Source organism: Pinus tabuliformis, chromosome 3_1, assembly GCF_031772625.1.
Source record: "Pinus tabuliformis cultivar Carrire ecotype Pingquan chromosome 3_1, CPIR1, whole genome shotgun sequence".
Lineage (NCBI taxonomy): Eukaryota > Viridiplantae > Streptophyta > Pinopsida > Pinales > Pinaceae > Pinus > Pinus tabuliformis.
Window position 1 is genome coordinate 262,781,784 of NC_142301.1, and position 20,778 is coordinate 262,802,561.

Here is a 20,778-nt window from a genome sequence, read left to right on the forward strand (position 1 = left end):
AGGGTCATTAGAATGTATTATAAATGTATATCCCTTGTGAATAAAGGAAACTAATGATTTATCCTACTCTTGCTGTCCACATTCCATGTGTGTGTTTAACATGGTATCAGAGCGGGCGAATTCTGGCCTTGCTCCAATTTGAGCCACTTGTTTTGTGGCTTCTCTACATCTCAGTTATGCCATGTTTGTCAGGCTGCAGACCTGCACCAGACCGTTTCAAAATTTGTGAGATTCTACACGCTGCACCACTCTGAGGAATCAGTCAATTCTGCCTCTCTCGAATTTGTCACTCCGGTCCTGCATTCATTCAACAATTGTTTCTCTGCCCTGCTGTTAGATATCTCTGCCTGTCACACTGTCTGTCGGTTTCCTGCCAAAAATAGTCATTGTCTTTGCAACCTGATAAAACTTTGGAATATTCTCTGCGTGATTCACGACTGTTCGTTCCTTCTCTCAGAGCAAAATTGGCATTTTTAACTCCTTTCTGATGACTCTTTTCCCAGTACCAATGCTCTAACACCCTAATATTTGCGCATTGCTCATACATCTCTGTGTACGTTGACCATTGCACCACCTCTACATTTGAACAATGCATTAATTCTCTGTTGAATTCTCTATGTGTAACTCTTAAATATCTTTACTTGTGCATCTCTATGCGTTGAAGCTTTGATGGTCGTGGTATGCGCGTTGGAATTGCCTATGCATTGAATGGTGTGATCAAAACTTGTATATATGTATTGAAGGTGTGTTTGAACTCATGGGGAATATAAAAAGTTTTTAGACTGAAAAGTTTGGGTTATATTAAATCCTGGAATGGTGAATGTATTGCGTTGAACCAGTGTGATTCTTCCTTTGTTATGTGCAGCAAAATGCATTGAAGCTCCTTCTGATTTTGTCTATACCACAAATTGAATAAATAATGTAGCTGTGCAATAAGCTTGGCCTGCAGCAGAAGTTCCTTGGCGTTGTTCAATTAGTATGATGGTTATTATTGCAGCTCAGTGAGAGGAGGGCACAAGTTCAATTAACCGTTGTCACAGAAGTGATAAGAGAAGAATCTCCTTCCACGCCGCCTCGAGATAGAAAGTTTGGGAACCGAAACAGGGCGAATCAACCAAGGGGTTGTGTTATTAGAGCTTGTGACTAGGCAGAATCCTGTTCAAGTATTGCAACCTCTTGGTGATGAAAGCTTGGTTGAATGTTCCATTCAAAGCTATTGTGTGTGGTATATGACATACGTTGGAGTTGATTCATGATCATGAGGCATTGCAGTTATCGCTGGAGTTTGGCTCCAGTAAACTGAAGGCAGAAGATCAGTTAATAGAACTCCTCTATTTGCATTCCCCAAAATTGCAATCGCAAGATTGGAAGAAGCAGAGACCAAGTAGAACTGCCCTGCATGTAAACTGTAGTTTTTTTCGATACAACATTCAGTCAAATCTCTACAGAACTCTATATCGAGGTCCCTAGCAATGGCATTTGGTCTTAGCCGATCATTCACCACTTCTCTGTGAGCACATATGTTACAATTGGTGGTTGGTTCTTTGAACCATGAATAGCCAAATGAATCTCTGTCTATGCGCCCATGTCTTTGCGTCATTTCCACAAGTGATGGTAAAGCTCGCTCACAACTTATTGTTTTGAGAATGCTTGAATGTGGTCAAGAGTCCAACAGAAGCTTGCTACTCATCCTCTAGTTAGAACTATTTAGCAGTGGGAACTCTTTTTATGTGTGCAAGCCAACATTTTTCTGCTTCAATTATTGTGAAATGGATCGACTTGATGATGCATTAGAGCTGTTAAAAACCTTAAATTCATTCCACTGTTGATGGGATGGTAAACATCAACAGGGACACTCTTGCTGACATTAGAACCTGTTTGCAAAATGCACAAGATAAAATTGAATTTTTGCAGCTTGAGTCACAGCTACAATTCTCTTTTTCAGTTTGAAGTTAACTCCCATTAGCTACCAAAAACTAATCAGATCAGCAAGGTTGAGGTTGAGGTTGACCCCCATCATGTGCCCATTCCAGCAACAGATTTGCATGTCGATGTAAATGTTCGGTCTGCACTTCCCAAGTCCATCATCAGACATTGGGAAGAGCTTGTCAATAAAAAAAACAAAACAGGTCTTGGATATGATAAGGAGGCATCCCTTCATATTCCAGATTACTCAAAGCCCATCAAAATTTTAGAGTGCACGATTTCTTCATGGTAGTTCACCTTCACCTGTTCCAGACTCTGCTCCTCCACATTCGCAGCCAAAAGTTGTCAAATGCCAACATTGTGACCGAGTTGGCCATGTGAAAGATCATTGTTTTGATCTTCATCCATGTAAGCATTGTGGTCAGTCCAGGGTTGCGAGGGAGCCCCCCCCCCACCCCACGATCCGTGACATTCTCCTCAATCTTCATTTTCATCCTTTTACTTAAATTTTTAACATTACCATGAAATGACTTAGGATGTTTGAGAGTGGTTCTGACCTCATTGGATTTTATATGGAAAAAGTAGAATTTTAGATTTCATTCAAAATCCAGCTGAATTATCAGTTTTTCAGGATTGCGGGGATTGCAATGTTTCCATCGGATTTTGTCATGTATTATGGTATGGAACTCGTATTTAATCAAGAGCACCAATCCCTCTATGTACCTTGATGTCAGTGACATTGGTTGTCGAACTCCTCTATCATGACCCTCCTAAAAATGTACGCATCACTCAAACAAAATCTTGACTTGACATCCTATGCTTTTTCTATCTTATGTTAATGCTTAGAGGGTGATATTAATCACAAAGATCCCTATACAGATCCAGAGGTAATGACAAAGATACCTCTGGATATTAATGCTTAGAGGGTGATATTAATGACAAAGATCCTAATTTTCCAACAAGAATAAAAAATTAGACATTTCTCGTGGGGGCAAGAGGCCCAAGCATTAGCAATAGATAATAGATTTACTTGTCTTTTCTAGTTTCTAGTAGTTTTTATAACTATTGACTCTTTCATATTTATTATGATATTTTTGTAAACAATATATGACAATTTAAGTTTGAGGTTGGCAATTATAACTCATTAGTAATGAATTATGAATATGATGCTTCGTGAAAGTTGCAAGTTGTTTCATTTTATAACATTTCATTTCATGTTAGATATTATTTGTTGTGATGGTTACACTTCGCTTACAAGTACAAGTTAAAATTGGCAACTAGGGCCAAACTCCATGTGGGTCATCTTATTTATGGCAGTTGATATTTTTCTTGGATTTCTCTCATCGAGAGGTGTAGGAATGATCTAGCGACCATCCAATTCCGACATGTATTTATGGAGATATGAATTTATTTGTAATACTTGACAATTTGTCAAGGTCGGCCAGCAAGATAAAGTGTGTGGCACACCCCCAACTTAACCTCAACGATTCATATAAAAGGAAGATACCTTGTGGCATTATTTCACGTCATCTCAACACACATCTTCTCTCTCCTAATCTTATTGGGCCAGCGTAGGAGCAGTCTCTCTCACACGTGCAAGAAGGAGGACGAAATTTATGTTTTAGCCTTTAGGGCAGTGTGACTGTTTTAGGGCAGTGTTGACTTTTTGGGCAGTGTTGACTTTTCTGGGTTCCGCTGACCAAGGTGCAGGGCTGCTGGAGGATGCGTTGACCTGCGCATTGTTGTTTGGGTGCTGCGTTGACCAGCGTTGACTGGTTAGGGCTGACCGCAGGCTGCTGATTTGTTGACTACTATTTTGACCATTGACCAAAGGCTGTTTTGGGCTGCTGATGTTTGTTGTTGAAGACCGAGTTCTTCAAGGTTGACTTGAGGTCAAATAGGAGTTGTTTGACTAGGTTTGACTTTGCTGGTTGCTGATATATTACTGCTGATATAAAATCACAGATTTTTGATATTGTACTATCTCTCTCTGCTGAATTATTGAAGAATATTAAAAAATTGATCAAAGGGTTTCCCCACATTGGGGTTTGTCCGTGACTAGCCGCCACATCTGGTGTCTCCTGTCTTGGCTTGTCTTCTGTCGATTTATTTATGTTTTATCAGCATTTTACTTTATGTTAATGTGATTGCTAAACTGTGAATTGACACTGGGCTAATAAAGAAGAAACTGAAGTAAATTGCTCTAAGCATAGAACATACCATAACCTAACATGGTATCAGAGCTGAGGTGAAGACAAAGCCCAAGCAAGAGCAAGGGCAATCACCGAAGACTGTAGGAGAAAGCCAAAAGACTTCATGGGTTCCTCATCACACTTCCCCGCCGAAGACAAGCTCCGTGAGAAGTCTGACTATCACGGATGGAAGATGTCTCTTGATCTGACACTGGAAGAGCAGGAAGTGTTGGACTATGTGAGAGGCAGAATTACAGAGCCTCCATCAAATGCACTGGCTGCTACAAGGAACAAGTACACTAAGAACTCAAAGCGAGGAAGATCATTCGGGACACTATTGACAAGCACCTGGTGGCCTACATTTTCGAGTTGAACACCTCCAAGGAGATCTACGATAGACTGGTAAGCTTGTTTAAAGTTAGTGATGCAAATCAAGTTTTGTTCCTCAAAAATAAGCTGAAAGAAATTAAGAAGGGCAAAGATGAGGATATGCAATCCTACTTCTTAAGGATCACCGAGATCAAGAATGACCTCCTATCGATTGGAGAAGTCATTTCTGACAAGGAACTAACTATCACAACTCTTGGAGGGCTCCCATCCGAATGGTATGTATTTAGAACCACTCTTCTCAACAATAATCGAATTCCAAGATTTGAGGAATTGATGGCGAGATGCATTCAAGAAGAGACAAGGATGGAAGAGCAGGAAATGCCTTCATTTAAAGGCAACCCCATTGCTTTCTCCTCTCATGCTAAAAGGAGAAATAATTCTGGGTCTAAATCCAAAGGAAAGGCCAAATTGAAAGGTGGAAGGAAGGGAAGATGTTTCACTTGCAATAAATTTGGCCACTATGTGAGGGAGTGTCCAAATAGGAAGGACACATCTCATGACGATGATCAAAATCACTCCCCTGGCAATTCCAACCGCAATCAAAGGAATGGCAAGTTCAATGGCAAAGGAAAGAGGAATGCCAGAAATCAAGGAAGTGGTCAACCCTCCAAGAAAGCAAGGAATTCCAGGTATGAATCTAATGTTGTTAACAATAAGCAAGATGAATATTATCTGATATCGGCCCTCTCCACTACCTCTCCTCCAGATTCATTGGGCAATTGGCTTATTGATAGTGGTGCCTCAAGGCACTTCACTAGTTACAAGGAAGCTCTCTCTAATCTGATAGAGAAGGAGACCAACTTGGAGATTATTCTTGGAGATAACTCCACCTATCCCGTAAAGGGTGTAGGGAATGTTACTCTTCAATTAAATCAAGGTAACACAATTCATTTGCAAGAAGTCCTATATGTACCTGATCTCAAGAAGAACCTGGTGTCCATTTCGGCAATGGAAGACAAAGGCTACAAGGTGGCCTTCATCGATGGCAAGGTACGTGTGTGGAAAAAGAATTTTAAAGATGCTTTCACTCTTGGGTTTCGAGTTGACTCTTTATATCAAGTTGGAGGAAGTCTGTTGGGAGTCATGTCTTGCAACACAACTCTTCAGTCTGAACTATGGCACTGGAGGTTTGCCCACCTTCATTATAAGGCTCTACCCGATGTGAGACAAATGGTGACTGGGATGCCCGAGTTTAAAGTAAAGCAAGAAGGTGTATGTTTGGGGTGTGCCGAAGGAAAACTCAAAAGGCGACCATTCCCCTTAAGCCATAGCAAGACCTCTGACATTTTGCAGTTGGTTCACTCCGACATATCTGGCATGATGCCAGTGAACTCTTTGGGAGGATATTTATATTATCTCATTTTTGTAGATGATTATTCTCGCAAGACTTGGATATACTTCTTGAAAAAGAAGGATGAAGTGTTCTCCTCATTCCATCACTTCAAAGCCTTGATAGAGAATCAAACCGAAAAGAGGATCAAGATCTTGAGGATTGATAATGGGACTGAGTATGAATCCAATGAGTTGCATGACTTTTGCAAGGAAGTTGGCATTAAGAGGGAGACCACAACACCATACACTCTTGAGTAGAATGGTGTGGCGGAAAGGAAGAACTGTATGATTTTGGAAGTTGTTCATTCTATGCTCCATGATCAAAGGCCTCCGAAGTTTCTATGGGCCAAAGCTACGAACACTGCCATATATGTTCAAAACCGATGGCCTCTTCAAGCATTGGATTCCAACACTCCTGAAGATATGTTCACTGGTAAGAAACCTGACGTCTCTCATTTTAGAATTTTTGGAAGTCCCGTATATTTTTATGTGCTGAAAGAGAAAAGAAACAAACTGGGTGCATCTGGAAAGAAGGGAATCTTCGTGGATTATAGCGAAACTTCTAAAGGCTATAGAATCTATGTGGCTGGTCAAAGGGAAGTTAAGATAAGGCATGATGTCACCTTTGACGAAGATATGGCTCTTAGTAAGGTTGACAATCTTCCTATTCTGAGATAAGATAAAGAAGCTGACACGAGGAAGTCGGATGAAAAGGAAGATGAGACGATGCTCGATGTGCAAGAACCTATGGATCCTATTGATCCCCCTCCGCAAGAGCCTTACTCTACTAGGAAGAGGCCCTCATGGCTTGGGCGGACACTTGATGATGCCAAAGGACATATTGCACCCAGAAGGACTTTCCGTGAAAGTAAGAAGCCGACCAGGTATCAGGGATACTTGACCATTATGAGCACCATTAGTCAAAATGAGCCTTCATCGTTTGAAGAAGCCGTGAAGCATCAAGTGGGGAAGGATGCTCTGAATGAGGATTACGAGTCTATCATTGTCGGAATTTCTAAGTCTAACTCTTAGAAACCCTTCATGTAATTTTCTGATTTATTTCTGCCTACTTGTTCTAATTAACTAACAAGTTATTTACCATGTAAATACTGAAAATAAATACAAGTACATGCTCAACACATTACAAATCATCAACTGAAGGAAACAAAAAAAGCACACAAGTGACACCGTTGTTTTTGGACCAATGTCCCCGGAAAAACCCAATGCGGGAAAATCGGTGCAGCTATCTGAGGGTTTTAATTATTAAGCAGTTTCTGAATACAATCTGGGTGCCAAAACCGGCTCACCCAACAAAGAATAATCTCGGCAGTAGTACCTCTCTACTCAGAAGCAGATATTGCTGAAACCCCGGATAAACACTCCGACAGCTCCCAACTCCAATCTGCCCCACGAAAACCCCAACGTCAGCCTCTAGGGACTGTGTCAGCCCTTTCTGGCCTAGCATCACCCTAGCTCTCCCTGCGTCAACCTTTGGAGGCACTGCGTCAACCCTTAGAGCCTTTGCGTCACCCACGCTGACTCTCTGAGGCACTGCGCAACTCTTCGCTGCCTCTGTGTGAGCCCTCGCTGGCTCTGCGTGAACCTCTGGTTGGCTCTGCGTCCCTCTCTCCCAGCTTCTGCGCTGATCCTCCCGGTACTATCTCTGCCTCTCTGCTTCTGTATTCACTGCCCCTCAGCTACAACTCTGATCACTCTTTCGACTTCCTCAGCAAACCCTGCCCCAGAAAATCAAAATCTTGATCAACTTGGTGTGTTCTCCAAGTGACCCTCAAGCCTCCTCTTATACTTTTCTCATTGACAATTCAACGGCCGAGATTAAGTCCCTAATCAACAGCTAAGATTAACTCTGGCTTGATCCATGACTTTTGGACCCTTCTAACACAGTTTTATATTAATTCACATTAATATTTTATTTTCCCTAAGTTTAGAATTAGGGATTCCATTAAAAATATTAATTATTTTAATATCTCTCAAACTGTTTAGAATCTGCCCAAACCATTTCTGGGTATTGGAGATCTCATGTGCTTTAGCCTCTCCACCAATTTTTGTGGCTAGAGCACATCCGATGCTACCCCAAATCAACACTCCCTCTTAGCGAGGACTATGCTCTAGTAATACCCCTCACTGAGTATCACTCTGATCATCCGGCATCGATCCCTGTATTGATGCTAGCCCTACTGCCCAACATCCTCTGCACTACTGCATCATGTACTGCTACCCATGGCCCTGCCACTGTCATTGTTGCATCTGTACTGCAGCTCCCTGTGCATCCGTGCTACTGCTCATGACCCTGCCACTGTCACTGTTGCATTTGTACAGCAGCTCCCTCTGCATTCGTGCTGCTGCTCATGACCCTGCCACTGTCGCTGCTGCTCATGACCCTGCCACTGTCGCTGCTGCATCTGCACTGCAACCCCTCTCATCATGTTGCATCGCGCTGCCCATAGCACTGCCACTGCTAACTGTTGCACTGCAACTCAGTTACTGAGAAGTAGTCATGTGACTGGATGCTCTATTGTCCACTAGCGTCGATCTTGTGCTAAGTCCTTATAGCACAGTTGTGGGCCTGTCTCAGTCCTTTGAGACACCCACAAATTTTGCTACCAATCCCCCGATTAGTACGATCTCCCTCACTCCCTCTAAGGGTTGAACTCTACCAATCCTGCTGGCCACTGGTAATGTCCTTCATACCTGCCACTGGCTACTATCGGCAACTATTGTCCCATGCTTATCACAACAGATCCCCTACATAGCAACTCTTGTTGGCCACTACATCTCACAGTTTCTTTGATCATGTCAAGTGAGGCACCCTACTCGTGACATGATCCCCTACAACCATCCATGACTGCTCTGACCGGTGTATAATCGATTCTCGCCTTCGGTAGTGAGCCTTCTTGTCAGTCCCTTACACCCAGCCCACCCCTAGCCGATTTCTGCAGTGAACCACCTCATGCTAAAGCTCTCAAACCACTCATCTACCACTCACATGTAGACTGACACCCACTTCTCTGTTGCTTGCGAATATTCCCTGTACGCAACCTAGATCTACTGGCAGTGCCTACGACTACCTTGACCTATATCTTGCAACTAGGTTTGCTGTCAAACCACCAAATTTGCCAATTGTGTGGGCTCCTGTCAGTCATGTATCCCTAACAAACATCCCACAGACTGCGTCTTGGTTGTGTCTAGTGTTTGCACACATCCCTTGCAGGTGGCCGACTGTGGTGGTTGCGCCCACCACCCTATCTCTCAATGTCCACCCTTCAACCAATGGCAACTTGACCTGCTTTCGGCAACTTTTTTTTACGAGCTCCACCCCACAGCCCAATCTGTTGTTGTGCAATCAAGTTTTCGTGTGTCAGGTGCATTGTTGCGAGTGGTCAGCGAGCGTAGCAACTACCCTAGAGGCTCGTAGCTCTGCTCAGCAGATGGCTAGCTCAATTGTCGGCCACCCACCATAGCCACACTTTTTTTATATGGGGCCCTTTTTTTCCTTCTTTTTTTTTTTTTTTTTGAATCATCCCCTTTTTTTCAGCTCCAAAAAAACGACCATAAAAGAAAGGAAAATTCCTCTTGGCCCCTAAACAACAAAAAATCCGGTTTGTACGATATCAATCGAACTTGGCTCCAGCAATCCGATACAAACTTGGCACTTGCGATTCCGAGATCGATTCAAAGTAGGTGCTTTGATACCATGTTAGAATTTACTAAACCCAACACCCAATAATCAATTCCCAGCAATTATTAACTAAAGGAATACACATCTAAGTTCCTAACCAAAAATATTTAGCAGAAGCAAAATTACTTGATCTGAATCACATGAACATAAACAGATTTCTGCCCAAATAAATCAGTTCTTCATTAATAAATTAATCACAGAACTTACTTGGGCTCTCGTCCTAGGATAATCGCCCAACTACGAAAATACAAAACAGATCACTAGCCTTTTTGCACTCTCTCGGACCTAGCACATGCTCACTGAGAAGCTTCTCTCAATCTTGTGTGTTTTGTTGTGTATTAGCCTCAACACTTAGTCTCAATTTATAACTTTCCTAAGCTAAGATTGACAGCAAAAATTACCTCGTCAAGTTATCTGAAAATAAGTGACTTAACTTTAGTTAACTTTCCCATATTCAGCTTTCTTTACTTTAACTCAATTACAAATCATAAATTTAGCTTGTTTTACATGCACATCTCATGCATGTCACATGCAACACATCTGCGTGTGTGCAACACTTAACCCGTATACCAAAACAATTGTTGTTGCTACCACATTTTATTTTATCCACACTTACAAAGTTGTGTCTTCAGAAAAACAGCTACAACTTGGAGGGAAAGAGGTTTCTGGTTTATCCCTTGTAAAAATTGAATACATTTCAAGCAAGACTGCACCATTTGCTGGTGATAATGTCACAGTAAACAATTTTTACAATGGCAACAAGAAAATCCTTTTGGCCTTTCAAATGGATTCCTGCATCTTTTAACACGGAATGGTGAGATTTAATCTATAGGTTTGAAGTTATGAATTTCTTGCCCATATGTTTCCTTTTCAATTTGACTACGTTTATCCAGCCTATACAGGTTTCATATCTTCTTCCACAGCTTTTGTGTTAAAATTGGCAACTAGGGCCAAACTCCATGTGGGTCAGCTTCTTTATGACAGCTGATATTTTTATTGGATCTCTCTCGTTGAGAGGTGTAGAATTGATCTAAAGATCATCCCATTCTGATAAGTATTTATGTAGATATGAATTTATTTTGATTATGGAATTATTATCAAGCCGACCAGCAACTTGAGTAGGCTCAAAAGCCCAAACGTCATGTCTATTCAACCTCTACATTTTTAGTATAAATAGAAGAGGACTTGAAGACATTTGACACACATCTCTAGTGATATCTCTCCACTTGTTTGGGTTTTGTGGACAGAGAGATCTAAAGGAGAATACGTTGTTCTAGAGGCTGATCTAGCCATACCCTAACTGCATTCAAAGAAGGTATAGCCGCAGTCTGATTGGAGCCCAAGTGCCCTAGCTGCAGGTCAATCAGCAGCCCTCATCTACGTAGTCAAGGAGGCTTCCAGAACGCAGTAAGGGGAGGCTTAAACGTTGTCAAAAGAAACTAATCTATTCACTATTGAATAAGCCCTAATACATCTACAGCACAGTCCTGTTCACGCAAAGGAGACAGGGAGCCATCCTAACACGCAATTGTGCAACCTGTTACACACAGTCATGAAGAAGCTCATATACGCTCAAAGATGGAGGCCCAAACGCTGCTGTCATGAAGAGATCCTAACGCTGTCAAACCCTAGCCGCAGTAAGGGAAGGAATTCAAAACGCAGTCATGAAAGGAGACTATACGCAGATCAGGGAAACTTATACGCAGTCAAAGAGACATGTAAATCACAGCCAAAAGGAGAATTGTTCACGCTGTAAAAGGAGATAAGAACTTCGCAAATTTCAGGTGTGGTAGCCGCAGTCAAAGTTCCATATATAAACTCAGGTACAGGGTCCTGCACGGACGAAGGGACTGTGTTACACACAGTAGTCCTGAGATATCTCGGTAAAATCTCAGTAGGAGTACAAACATCTTGTACAGCAGTGACATGGAATATTAAACGATGTTTCAATGGGCAGCATGAAGCATAATGTATATGGGCAGCATGATATATGAGCAGCATGGTGCATATGGGCAGCATGATGTATATGGACAGCATGATATATGAGCAGCATGGTGTATATGGGCAGCATGATATATGAGCAGCATGGTGCATATGGGCAGCATGATGCATATGGGCAGCATGATGTATGAGCAGCATGGTGCATATGGGCAGCATGATATATGAGCAGCATGGTGCATATGGGCAGCATGATATATGAGCAGCATGATGTATGAGATCATGAGCATCATGATGAATGAGATCATGTGCATGGGCAGCACAATGATGCATGGAGCATGGACAACATCATGATGAATGTAATCATGAGCATGGGCAGCTTGATGATGGATGAGACCATGGAAAGATGCAGCATGATGAGCAGCATGAAGATGAGAGCAGCTCAGTCATCTAGATCCAGCACTGTGATGGGGCAGCATGGTGCTACATGGTAAGGTGCGGCAAATGGACAAGATGCAGCACTATGATAGGTGAAGGAGTCACCTATGAGAATCAGTTAGAGCAATATGTCTTCAACTGATCTCTGCAAATATCAAAAGTCAAAGTGTTGACTTCTATTATAAATGTACTATCTCTCTCACTTTCTCTGCTGAACTTTGAAGAACATAAAAGAAGAATTGATCAAGGGTTTCCCCACATCGTGGGGTTTGTCCCTGGCTTGCGCCACATCTTGTGTCCTCTTGTCTTGGCTTGTCTTCTGCGATTTATGTATGTTCTATCTGCAGTTTACTTTAATGCTGATGTGATTGCTAATCTGGAAAAGATATTGAGCTAAATGTGAAAATTGAAATAAATTGCTCTTAGCATAGAACATACCTAAAATTAACATGGTATCGAAGCTGAGGTGAAGACAATGCCCAAGCAAGAGTGAAGAGCAATCACCAAAGATAGTTCGGACAGGACAAAAGGATCAATGGGTTCCTCATCCCTCTTCTAATTCAGTCGAAGCAAAGAATGTTATCAAAATGGCACAGCAGAAATTTCTGATGGCCTACCTAAAGATCACTTCATTGGGAAGTTCGGATTTAAGGGTGGAAGGAAAGATAGATGCCTTGGCTACAATAAGTTCAGCCATTATGCGAAGGAGTGTCCGAATGGCAGATCTCTTGATGAAGATAATAATCATTCCAGGGACATCTTCAATGATCAAAGGAATGATCAGTAATGCAGGACATCAAGGACACGGCCGACTCTTCAAAAAAAAAAGCAAGGAACCCCAGGCACTTCATGGGATAGATAATCGTGGGATTATACTTGGAGCCGATATCACCTATCCCGAAAAGGCTGCAGGGAATGTTACCCCTCAATTGAATGAGGGTAACTCCATTCATTTACAGAATCTCTTTTATGTACCTGATCACAAGAAGAACTTGGTGTCCATGTCAGCTATGGAAGTCAAAGGTTAGAAGGTGGCACTCATCGATGGAAAGGTACGTGTTTGAAAATAGATTTTTCAAAGATGTTTTTGAGTTCAGGGTTGTATCAAGTTGCAGGAAGTCCACTGGGGACCATGTCCATTGACACAACACCGAAGGTCTGTGAGTCAAATGGTGACAGGGATGCCTGAATTCAAAAAGAGCATGAAGGTACATGTCTGAGATGTACCGAAGGAAAATCTTATAAGGGGACCATTCCCCTCATGCCACAGGTCCACAGGTTTGGAACAACCCGAGGAGTTTGAGATTCATGATCGGGAATCTCATGTATGCAGGTGGTAGAAAGCCCTCTATGGCTTGAAGAAAAACACCCCGGGCATAGTATGAGAGGATCAACAGCTGTCTAATGAAGCTGAGATTCACTAGGAGTGAAATTGATCCAAACCATTACTCGAAGGTTGTGGATGATAGACCTCTCATACCGGCACCTATGTCTGACAGGTGCAGACCCTCTCATTTGTAGGAGACAGAGGGAGTTGGATTCCAAATGTGGAAAGATAAACTGCAAGCCTGTGACTACCTCAAGGATCTTAACTTTCAAGAAGTTATATGGTAGTGATGTCAAACCAGATTTGGGAAATGCCTCTGAGTTTCATAAACTCATTCGCGTTGATGTTCTTGGAGAACCTCCGTCTGGACATATGTGTTGCAGTTAGCATGGTGAGCTCATATTTGGTTGAGCTTCACTGGATTGGTGCCTAGAATCTTCTGAGATATCTTCAGGGCACAATCTCTCATGGATTGAGATACACTGCCTGGAATATTTCAAATGTTGAGTGGGCAGGCCGTGCGAAGGATCACCAGAGCACTTCTTAGTGTTGATTCTCCTTGGGATCTGCTTCGATATCCTGGATGAGCAGGAAGCAAAAGTCGATGGCTTTGAACACGCCCGAGGCAGAGTATATTGCTACTAGCATGGCTACCTGAAAGGCAGTCTGGTTACGAAAGCTCTTCAAGTGAGCTGTTTGGATACCACTATGTAGCACGATGATTAGTTCTCCTATGAGGTCTGGATGATGTGTTCTCCATGACGACTATGTGGCAGGATGATTAGTTCTCCTGATGATGTGTTCTCCATGACGGCTATGTAGCAGGATGATTAGTTCTCCTATGAGGTCTGGATGATTTGTTCTCCATGACAATTATGTAGCAGGATGATTAGCTCTCCTGTGAGGCCTGGATGATGTGTTCTCCATGGCGATTGTAACATGATGATTAGTTCTCCTGTGAGGACAGGATTGATTAGTTCTCCTGTCGAGGCATCCTACCCATGCAGTCTCATGGGAAGTACCTCTCATCTGATCAATGAACAGGGAAATGAGGATAGGGACCATAACAGTACCGATGGACGCATCGTTGTATCTAACGTACTCCCTATGCTAGGATGACCTTCATTGATCTGGGATCAATGATACTAGTCTGGGACCAGTGGTAGGAGTTGTACCTACTATGAAGCTGACTTCGGGTCGGTTGACACTGGTCTGGGACCAGTGGTACATACTCTGAGACTGACTTCGGGTCTGGGACCAGTGAGAGTGGTACATACTATGACGCTGACTTCGGGTCGGTTGAGACTGGTCTGGGACCAGTGGTACACACTCTGAGACTGATGATACTGGTCTAGGACCAGTGGTAGGAGTGGTACCCCCTATGACGCTGACTTTGGGTCGGTTGAGACTGGTATGGGACTAGGGTACGCACTCTAAGACTAACTTCGGGTCAGTGGAGAATGGTATGAGACATTCTCGATCAATTCTTCTTCATGGTTTAGCAGAGCCAAGCAGAGCAGAGCCAGCAAAGCTGAGCAGAGCCAGGAACGCTGAGCAGAGCCAGCAGAGCTGAGCAGAGCTGAGTAGAGCTTAGCAGAGCAGCGCTGAGCCAGCAGAGCTGAGCAGAGCTGAGTAGAGCTTAGCAGAGCAGCGTTGAGCCAGCAGAGCAGAGCCAGCAAAGCTGAGTAGAGCAGAGCAGAGCCAGCAAAGCTGAGTAGAGCTGAGCAGAGCCAGCAGAGCTGAGCCAACAGAGCTTAGCAGAGCAGTGCAGGGCACTGATGGCAGAGACAGTACATCGGACATATGGATCAGCGGATGGAGTGCTCCCTAGTTGAGAGGGAGTGTTAAAATTGGCAACTAGGACCAAACTCCATGTGGGTCAGCTTATTTATGGCAACTGATATTTTTATTGGATCACTCTTGTCGAGAGGTGTAGGATTGATCTAAAGATCATCCGATTCCGATAAGTATTTATGGAGATATGAATTTATTTTGATTATGGAATTATTATCAAGCCGACCAGCGACTTGAGTAGGCTCAGAAGCCCAAACATCATGTCTATTCAACCTCTACGTTTTTAGTATAAATAGAAGAGGACTTGAAGACATTTGACACATCTCTAGTGATCTCTCTCCACTTGTTTGGGTTTTGTGGACAGAGAGATCTAGAGGAGAATACGCTGTTCTAGAGGCTGATCTAGCCATACCCTAACTACAGTCAAAGAAGGTATAGCCGCAGTCTGATTGGAGCCCAAGTGCCCTAGCCGCAGGTCAATCAGCAGCCCTCATCTACGTAGTCAAGGAAGCCTCCAGAACGCAGTAAGGAGAGGCTTAAACGCTGTCAAAAGAAACTAATCTATTCACTATTGAAGAAGCCCTAATACATCTACAGCACAGTCCTGTTCACGCAAAGGAGACAGGGAGCCATCCTAAAACGCAATTGTGCAACCTGTTACACGCAGTCATGAAGAAGCTCATATACGCTCAAAGATGGAGGCCCAAATGGTGCTGTCATGAAGAGATCCTAATGCAGTCAAACCCTAGCTGCAGTAAGGGAAGGAATTCAAAATGCAGTCATGAAAGGAGACATATACGCAGATCAGGGAAACTTATACGCAGTCAAAGAGACATGTAAATCACAGCCAAAAGGAGAACTGTTCACGCTGTAAAAGGAGACATGTTCACGCAGTTAAGAAGATAAGAACTTCGCAAATTTCAGGTGTGGTAGCCGCAGTCAAAGTTCTGTATATAAACTCAGCATGGTGCATATGGGCAGCATGATGTATATGGGCAGCATGGTGCATATGGGCAGCATGGTGCATATGGGCAGCATGATATATGAGCAGTATGGTGCATATGGGCAGCATGATGTATGAGATCATGAGCATCATGATGAATGAGATCATATGCATGGGCAGCACAATGATGCATAGAGCATGGACAGCATCATGATGAATGTAATCATGAACATGGGCAGCTTGATGATGGATGAGACCATGGAAAGATGCAGTATGATGAATAGCATGAAGATGAGAGCAGCTCAATCATCTAGAACCAGCACTGTGATGGGGCAGCATGGTGCTACACGATAAGGTGCGGCAAATGGACGAGATGCAGCACTATGATAGGTGAAGGAGTCACCTTAGAGAATCAGTTGAAGCAATATGTCCTCAACTGATCTCTGCAAATATCAAAAGTCAAAGTGTTGACTTCTATTATAAATGTACTATCTCTCTCACTTTCTCTGCTGAACTTTGAAGAACATAAAAGAAGAATTGATCAAGGGTTTCTCCACATCGTGCGGTTTGTCCCTAGCTTGCGCCACATCTTGTGTCCTCTTGTCTTGGCTTGTCTTCTGCGATTTATGTTTATCTTCTATCTGCTGTTTACTTTAATGCTGATGTGATTGCTAATCTGGAAAAGATATTGAGCTAAATGTGAAAATTGAAATAAATTGCTCTTAGCATAGAACATACCTAAAATTAACATTTTGTCTCTACAAGATTATGTTTACTCCACAGATAATGGTTCTTCAGTTCACTCTGAGTTGACATCAGAAATAACAAGAAACCATTATGAAAAGAATGTGTCTAGCTTTCCTACTCTCCCATACCTTGAGCTTTTCTAGTCTCATTGACGTAGTTTTGTGGTCATTTTTTGTACATTAATAAAATTATCTTATCACATAGCACAAAGACTATTAATGGTGGTCTTTGGCAATGGATTTGTCCTGTTATGTTCAACAAATAAAAAGGGGCTGAGGCAATAGACGACATCGAAGTTGAAAGATGGTTAGGTCTATCCAATGCTCTGTTTGCAGCAGTATGGCCAGAACAAGAAATACTTGATGTTGGTTCTAATAATGGAATAGGAGAAGGTGCCTCTCTTCAGCAGACAGGTTCATTATATGAATATCAGTTAAAAAATTCTTTTTGAATATTTTGAAATGAAAGTAAAATGCTTTAATTAACATCCGTTTAGCACAGATTTTATTTTTTACCCTTCTGAAAAATAGACTATTTGATGAATCTGGGTTAAAAATTTCAATGCAACATACAGGAAAAACTCGCCCTTACTGTCATGTGCAAACTTCCCTCTCTGTTCAGCTGGTGCTTGCCAACCATAGGGAGGTGTCCCTGGTCTACAAAATATTGTTTCCACTTAAAATTCTGCAAAATGACATAGAAAAAACATGCAATGGTTGTTTGACCAGCGAGTGGCCAAACAAGTTTGTAAAATACTGTGTTTTAAATGGTGGAATAATCTCTAGCATCAGCTTTTAAATGGAAGATAAAAAATAGACAGAAAAGGAATTTGAATTGCGCATTTAAACCAACGAAAATGGCCCATAAACTTTTTCAATATTGCATAAGATAAACATTCAGACATCTATCAACCTACAGAGATACGATAAATCAAAACCAAGCTTTATACTGCAATGGCCAGGATGTTGGTTGCACCAAGATGACTATCACAAAAATGATGACAATGATATCCAGACACAATAGAGTAGAAGCTAGAAGAAAGAAAGAAAGAAAAAAAATGGAGACAATAGAAAAAGATGGTATAAGTTGTTGCTAACTTACTACTGCATACAATTCCGTGAACCCCTAGCTCACATCTGTATATGTAACACTTCACCTTCTCTAATGCACAATAGAGAATAAAGGAGGTCGAATACCTCATGCAAAGAGGATCAATGCACACTGATGATTGATGTAGAGTCAACTCGCCATCCAACAGAAACTGAACTGTAGAAAAAACTGAGTGAAGTGGCCAATGCTTCAGTTTCACTAAAGCAGCTCCGACTTGTCACAAGATAAAAATATGCTTGAGTATAATTTGAGCCAACTCGAACAAGATAAAAATATGCTTGAAGTAATGCACATTAGTTTACTGGTGACTCGCTTGAGTACAGTGGCAAAAATAAGGTAAGGCAAGCACACATAAGCATAGGGAAAGATGTACCTCCTTTAACTAAGCAGGGTGGAGTGAGGTGGAAAAATGATGTGAGTTCAAAGAGAAAATGCCATGAGTGTTGGGAGAGTGAAAGAGATAAACAAAATTACGTGCATGCGAACTAGAGAGGGAAAAACCAATGTGCACTGGGAGAGAGGATAAACTAGGGGCAATTGAAAAGAAATTATAGTCATTTCCACATCATACCTCCATCCTTGCAAGCGATTTACTCATGTACTCTAACAATTCTAGAAGTTTTCCCATTGACCCATGCACTTTACCACATCACTGATGACTCATTTGTTGGTCCACAACTCCCCATTTGTCCATTTGAGAAGCTATGATGTGTCAACCTCTGAAACTGCCACATGTCACATTGCTATAAATAAACATGCCAAAAAGTAATCCCCCTAAAAGATTGGAAAACTAGAACAGCTAGGGGGACCCTACCAAACATAGCATGCCTAAAACTAGGCACTGCTAAAAATAGAAATTGTCTGCATGTCCAAAATATCATACTAACCGGATTCAGAGTTCCATGGGGATTCCAGTATGCTGTCAAAAACTCCATGCAAAAATTGCTAAAAGTAGAAATATAATGCATGTTGACAAAAACGCCCTCAACTGGCTCAATTTTCAGTTAAGAGTCTGAATACATAACCAAATCTGACATGCAACCAATGCTAAAAATAGAAATGTCTCTCATGTCCAAGAAACCATACTCATTGGATTCGTCTTTTAGTAAGGTGTCCAAATCTACAATCAGAATTAACATACAAATACTGCTAAAAATAGAAAGTGCTTGCATGCTGCTCAAAAGTAACTCATTGAACTTGAAATCGCTCAAAGATCCCAAAAATGCCATTATTTCTGACATGTGAGTATCTGGACCAAACCTCATGACCAAACCTGCTAAAAATAGAAAGTACCATGCATGTCACCCGGAGAAGTCTCGTTGGATTCCTGGATTCTTAAAGACTATTGAATATGCAATCAATACCACCATGCAACCCCGGAACTCATCACTTAAAAAGTAAGAGAACTGCTAAACATATCAACTCTCTCCAATCTGTGCAAAAACTGTGTCTGAATCAACATCGACCCGTACAACCAATCTCACTGGGAACCAACCCCTAGCCCAAGCAAAAACTGTATCTGCATAAGTCTCTGAACCTCCAGCATGATGAAATGTGTTCGTCATTAACCCTCCAGATTTTCAAAGGCAGCAAATCTGGTGTTAACACATCCACAATGCCAAAAATGCCCGTAGAACTGGCAGTTGCAGATATAAGAGTACTGTCAAGCAGAAACAAACAGATTTCATACAGTTTAATTTGCAATAAACCTTTTTTTGTTTCAAAACAGATTAGGGATTTCTTCTACCAAGGCCCTCCTAAAATTTCAAATTATTGAATGCTCCCAACATCATGATATTATTAAGGATCTGAAGCACAGAAAACCATAACTCAAAACTGTTATGATGGTAGTAGATTATCTAAAACCTATAACTTAACACATAATTCTGTATTACACAACGGTTTTCAACTATGCGTCACTTCCGCTCATTTCATTTTATTTCCACAACATCATCTATAAATCCTTATGTGCTGGTCTTGTAGCTGAAAAGGATCTGGTCCCGTAGAAGGGCACCAAACTTGCATTCCACAGTGACCATAGTTCAACCAGGAAACATCATTAACAAGATTTGCCTTTTCTTCTGGTTGCCTAGAAGCTATCAAGAAAAGTTCAACTGCATCAGTCGGCTCATGTTCACTACTGTGAAGATTTCTAAGCAGAAATTCTATTACAGCAGCAACTGATTTATTTCACCTACTTATTATTCCCAATAAGTTATTTATGAAATCCCTTCAGTAAATATTAAAATAAATTCTACTGCAGATATCACACCATTATACAGAAACAAATATATGCATAAGAATCAATCACATCAACACAGTTATTTTTGGACAATTGTCCCTGGAAAAACCCAATGCGGGAAAACCGGTGCAGCAGAGGAGGGTTTTATTAATCTTCAACAACAATCGCTTTTACAGAAAAATTTACATTGACACTGGGAGAAAACACCTGAGACTTTTCTCCGAGACTTTCTGACAACCTGAAGAGCTTCCTTTATCTATTGCATTAGCCCTGCATCATTCTGCGTGACTCTGCACAGCTCTGGTCTCTCTTTGCGTCATCCCTGTGTCTCCCTCTACACTGTCTCTCAAAGCCCATGCGTCACTTCTTCGAAGCTCCCTAACTGCTACTCATCCCCCCTCTTCCTCCACCTTGCAACTCTCCCTCTGAAATCGATCTCCTTCTCTCTGAGAATCGATTTTCCTTGGGATACTAAGTATCTGATAGTGTATCTCCAAATGACCCTCAAGTTTTCTCTTATACTTTTCTTGTTGATGAATCAACGACCGAGATTAAGTCCCTAATCAATGGCTAAGATTAAAACAGACTTGATCCTCGTCTCTTAGAAGCTTCTCATCCTTATCTTTATCAATACCCATTAATATTTTTATTTTCCTAAGTTTAGATTTAGGAACCCATTAAAAATATTAATTATTTTAA

At 41.8% G+C, this 20,778-nt stretch overlaps 1 protein-coding gene across 1 annotated transcript in view; it reads right to left on the reverse strand.

Annotated features, from left to right (window-relative positions):
• Positions 1-20,778, reverse strand: part of LOC149186801 (uncharacterized) — a 281,601-nt gene that overhangs the window by 184,012 nt on the left and 76,811 nt on the right. The window lies entirely within an intron of this gene.